A 6,014-nucleotide genomic window follows, 5' to 3' on the forward strand; every position below is an offset into this window, starting at 1 on the left:
TGGGTTGCCATTAAAAACACAATTATACTTTATTGAACAGGCTTCAACTTTTTATGGGATGTCAGAAAGTGATATAGTAGAATAGGAGAAGTGCTCAAAAGTTTTCAAATTAATCAATTGATTTTTCAAATTGCCCGTGAGTGGGGTGGTGAGGTGTAGTGGTGATGTCTATAGTGCCCCCATGCCGACTTCCGGTGGCGGCCATGGTGTGAGTGGTCGTACATTTGGTAGCTCTCACTTGTGGCTGTGTTTTTGGGCCTTTTAGAACATAGAACAGTACAGCACAGAACAGGCTCTTCGGCCCTCGATGTTGTGCCGAGCCATGATCACCCTACTCAAACCCACGTATCCACCCTATACCCGTAACCCAACAACCCCACCCTTAACCTTACTTTTTTTTTAGGACACTACGGGCAATTTAGCATGGCCAATCCACCTAACCCACACATCTTTGGACTGTGGGAGGAAACCGGAGCACCCGGAGGAAACCCACGCACACACGGGGAGGATGTGCAGACTCCGCACAGACAGTGACCCAGCCGGGAACCGAACCTGGGACCCTGGAGCTGTGAAGCATTTGTGCTAACCACCATGCTACCGTGCTGCCAAATACCGTTTTCCTCCAATTAACGGGTGGATGTTTTGTTGGAAAACGGTGTAGGAGTGGTGGAGAACGAGTTTAATTTGTGGACCAGAAGTCATTTTGGGCGAAAGGAGTTGTCGGAGCAAGAAACTTTGCGACACCAGGAAAGATGCCGGAGGGCATGGATTCGGCCCTAGCTTTGGAGCAGCTGGTAGACCTCTTGAATGAGAAGTGCACCCAGCAGAGAAAGGTATCTCTGGAGGACATGGAAAAGACGGTGGAGCTGACGCTGGAAACCCAAAGCCAGGCAATCCACAAGGTGGAGGAGACAGTGGTGGAGCATGAGGAGCTGCTTGCTTCATTGGCGGCCAAGATGGGGGTGTTGAGAGATGCCCAGAAGCAGTTCCAGGAGAAGGTGGAAGATCTTGAGAACCACTCCTGGAGACAGAACCTGAGGATTGTGGGGTTGTCAGCGGGAATAGAGGGAGCAGACACAGGCTCGTATGGAGCCAAAATGCTGTAGATGTTACTGGGGGAGAGGGTCTTCGAACAGCCGCTGGAGGTGGATCAGGTGCATAGGGCGCCGATGAGGAAGTCGCAGGGTAATGAGCTGCCGAGGGCAATGGTGCAGTTACACCGGTTCCTTGATAAAGAACGGATCTTGACATGGGCCAGGCAGATGCTGCGGTGTACCTGGGAGGGCAACGAACTTTGGGTGTACCAGCACCTGGGTGCAGAGCTGGCCAAGAGGAGAGCGGACTTCAACAGAGTGAAGTTCGGGATGCTGTACTCAGCCTCCTGTGGGTGACCTACAATGGTCGGGAATATTATTTTGGGACACCGGAGGAAGTAATGGGGTTTGCGAGATATAATAGACGGCGGCAGGAGAGGGAGGACATTGAACTTTCGAGGAGGTGTTTGGGGAGGTTGATTCTTCCTGGGCAGGTAGTCTGCACCGGCCCACACTTCCACCTAGCCCAGTAACTCTACCTAACCTTTCTGAGCACCAAGGGTAATTAAGCGTGGCCAATACACCTAACCTGCACATCTTTGGACTGTGGGAGGAAACTTGAGCAGCCGGAGGAAACCCACGCAGACACTGGGAGAACATGCACACTCCGCACAGACAGTGACTCATGCTGGGAAATAAACCTGGGACCCTGGCGCTGTGAAGCAACTGCGCTACCGTGCTGCAAATTCCTGTGATTGCAATTTGCCCACCACGGTAGCATAGTGGTTATCACAATTGCTTCACAGCTCCAGGGTCCCAGGTTAGATTCCCGGCTTGGGTCACTGTCTGTGCGGAGTCTGCACGTTCTCCCCGTGTCTGCGTGGGTTTCCCCGGGTGCTCCGGTTTCCTCCAGTCCAAAGATGTGTAGGTTAGGTGGATTGGCCATGCTAAATTGCCCTTAGTGTCCAAAATTGCCCTTAGTGTTGGGTGGGGTTACTGGGTTATGGGGATAGGGAGAGGGTGTGGGCTTGGGTAGGGTGCTCTTTCCAAGAGCCGGTGCAGACTCGATGGGCCAAATGGCCTCCTTCTGCACTGTAAATTCTATGATTCTATGATATGTGATAGCCAGTATAACAGCTAAAAATGAAGCCAGAACTGCTAACCATGTTGAGTTTAAATTTAACCAGCGAACAGTAACATTCTTGGGTTACTGTCTGTGCAGCGTCTGCATGTTCTCCCTGTATCTGCGTGGGTTTCCTCACGGTTTCCTCCGGATGCTCTGGTTTTGTCCTACAAGTCCTGAAAGACGTGCTTGTTAGGTGAATTGGACATTCTGAATTCTCCCTCTGTGTATCCAAACAGGTGCCGGAGAGTGGCAACTGGAGGATTTTCACAATAACTTCATTGCAATGTTAATGTAAGTCTACTTGTGTGACAATAATAAAGATTATTATTTATTATTACTACCAAAACGTGTTCCTGTGTTCGGATCATTTTCAAACACTATCAATAATTAATGTATAATAAAACAGAATCAAAAAGTATCAAACTCAGCAAGCCAGCAAAAGAAAGGCTCGGACTAGTGGCAAGAACTCTTAGGGTTTTTTAAAGTTATTTCCTTTTGTTAAACTTAATTAAACTAAGTGAAATATGCAGAAAACAAAATGTTTCCGCTTGCAAACAATGAGTAACTCAATGAGGGTGGCACAGTGGTTAGCAGTGCCAGGATGCCCAGGTGGCATTTCCAAGTTGGCATTGACATATTGCCCAGGCGGCGTAGGGGGGGGCAGGGGACCAACCAGCTGAGAGCCTGACCACCCAGGGCCCCGATTGCCATTGGTGGGGAGAGTGACTGCCCCTGAAATGCAACTCGGGCATGGTCGAAACACACAGCACTCTGCTGGCATTTGGAAGAGAAAAGACAGACCAACACCTGACTGGTAAATCATGGCAAGAGCATGGCCTTGTTCTTTGGAACTGGGCTGACTTTCATTTGTCATCTTTACCATTAGGTCACACTACCTGAAGTTATTTTTTAAAATATATTTTTAGTCAGCAAATTGTCAACAATTTATAATACAAAACAACCCCAAACAAAACCCCCCCAGTCCCCAAACCTCCCCCCCCCCTCCCCGAATAGTCATCGATAACCAACTCCCGAAAATGCATAATGACCAAACCCAAACAATTGTAGAACCCATCACGCCCCCCTCAGCGCAAACTTCCCCACCTCCAGGGTCAAAAACTCCAGCAGGCCCCCCGACACTCCGAGGCACAGGGTGGAGAAGCTGACCTCCACCCCAACAAGACCTGCCTACGAGCAATCAATGAGGCCAAGGTTAAAACATCTGCCCATGCACTCACTGCAGCCCGGATGGTCCAACACCCCATATATGGCTTCTAGGGGACCGGTCTCCACGTCCACATGTAAGATCCCCAAGATGATGCTGAACACTGTCCTCCAAAACCTTTCCAGCTTCTGGCAGGACCAAAACATGTGCATGATTCACGGGGCTCCTCCCAAATCGCTCACAGACATCCGCCTTGATTTTGAAAGGTACAAAAGAAGGCCAGCAAATCTCGCAAGACACCTTGTGAGATTTGCCAGCCTACCTTCAGCTGTATCAGCCCTAGCCTCGCACATGAAGTCGCACATTTAAACTCTGCAACACCTTACACCACAGATCCTCCTCCAACCCTACCCCCAACTCTTCCTCCCACTTTGCCTTAACCCCCTCCCAAGATATCCCTTCCTCTTCCACAATCCTCCCGTAAATCGCCAAGACGACTCTCCTCTCCAATGCCACTGACAGCACCGTCTCCAACAATGAGGCAGGCGATATCACCCCACATTCATTCTTCACCCCAGCCTCTGGGTTGCCCCCTTCTCAAAAACCACATCTATCCAATGTGGAACGTGATCCAAAATCACAATTGCTGAATACTCCGACCTCTTAACCCCAGCCAACAGCGACTTTCCCACCACACAAAAGTCAATCCTCGAATATACCTTGTGCAATATTGTTCCTGAACCCTACTATTGAACCCCGAATGAAACATCTGACTCACCCAACCCTTCCTAAGCCTAACCTGATCCTTCACCCTCAAATGGGTCTCCTGCAGCATTACCACATCAGCCATTAAATTCAAGTGGCTGAAAACTCTCGATCTCTTCACCAACCTGTCATGTGAGTATACCTTTAAGAAATGGGTGTTTATCAAATAGTTGTAGTGGGTGTACCTTTAAGAAATGGGTGTCTATCAAATGGTTGTAGTGAGTGTACCTTTAAGAAATGGGTGTTTATCAGAGAGCTGCAATGATGTCAGAGTGTGGGTGGAGCTGGGCTGTCTGTCTTTCACTTTGAGCTAGCAGCTACACAGTGTGTTTAGTTTTGTTTTGCAGATTGAGAGCTGCATCCAGCAAAACCAGGTGCAGTTCTGATTTTTTTCTGCATGAAAGGAATGTCTTCAAATCACTTGCTAATTTAAAAGTGATAACTACTCTCAGTAGAGAATTTAAACCTGATGTCTGTGTTGAGGAGGGTATTTGACTTATGGATGTTGCAAGGAAAGATTAAGGGTTACTTATAGAATATTGTATCTGTGGGGATGATTGGTGTTGCTCAATCAACACCAATGATAAGATGTTTACTGTGGTTTATAAAGTGTTAAGTGGTTAAGATGTTTACTGTGGGTTTATAAAGTGTTAACTGGTTTCATAAATAAACATTGTTTTAATTTAAAAGTACCTTAGCTCTCTGTTGCCCCACACATGTAAAGTAGGCACACGTGCTCCCCATAACCACAATCTATTAAAGGTTGTAGGTCAGGTGAACTCTATGATACACTTTGGGGTTCTCTAAACACTGGCCCATAACAAACCCCCCTAACCCCCTCTTGTTCCACATAATTATTCTGACCAGGGGTTTCTCACCACCGCATCCCTCCCCCCTCCCCCCCCACCCCTCCATCTAGGCCCACCCCAACCTTTTGGTACAGTCAACCCCCCCCCCCCCCCCCCCCCCCCCCGCCGCCTCCCAGAATCCCTCCATCCACCTCCTGTGACAGTACCTGAAGGTGTTGGGGATATGGTTTGGAGGGGCCAGGGCATGTGCTAAAACCTGGCAGGAACACATAGGTATGGAAAAACAAAGCTGGGCATGTGAGAGCAATGTTCTCTCTCCAATGTGGGTAAGAAACTGGTCATCAGGTGTGAGGTGTTCTCGGTGTTGTTGAACATAGTGTAGATATGGCCCATTCCTCACTCCTACACCACTGTATCATGCCTGCCATCTTCCATCTTACCAGGAAATTGAAAATGGACAGTGTTTGCAGGGACACAACGTACAAACAAGGAGCTGGAGTAGGCTATTCAGCCCATCGAACCTGCTCCATCATTTATTAAGATCGTGGCTGATCTGAAAGTAACCTCAAATCTGCATGCCGCCTACCCCCTATCGCTCCCATGTGTACCAAGAATCTATCCACCTCTGCCTTAAAAATATTCAAAGACTCTGCTTCCACCGGGAAAGTTCAAAAGACTCACAAGCCTCTGAGAGAAAATATTTTACCTCATTGCGGGGCGGCACAGTGGTTAGCACCTCCCTCACAGTGCCAGACACCTGTGTTCGATTCCACCCTCAGGTGACTGTGTGGAATTTGTATATTCTCCTCGTGTCTGCGTGGGTGTCCTCTGGGTGCTTTGGTTTCCTCCCGCAGTCCAAAGGATGTGCAGGTTAGGTGGATTGACTATGCTAAATTGCCCCTAGGTGGGGTTACGGGGTTAGGTTGGGGGATCGGCCTAAGTAGGATGCTCTTCCAGAGAGTCAGTGCAGGCTCGATGGGCCAAATGGCCTCCTTCCGCACTGTAGGGATTCTATGATCTCCATTTTAATTGGGCGACCCCTTATTTTTAAACAATAATTCAGAGTTCTAAATTCTTCCACAAGAGGAAACATCCTCTCCACATCCATCCATCAA

The sequence above is a fragment of the Scyliorhinus canicula genome, chromosome 4 (genome assembly GCF_902713615.1).
Source record: "Scyliorhinus canicula chromosome 4, sScyCan1.1, whole genome shotgun sequence".
Taxonomy (NCBI): domain Eukaryota; kingdom Metazoa; phylum Chordata; class Chondrichthyes; order Carcharhiniformes; family Scyliorhinidae; genus Scyliorhinus; species Scyliorhinus canicula.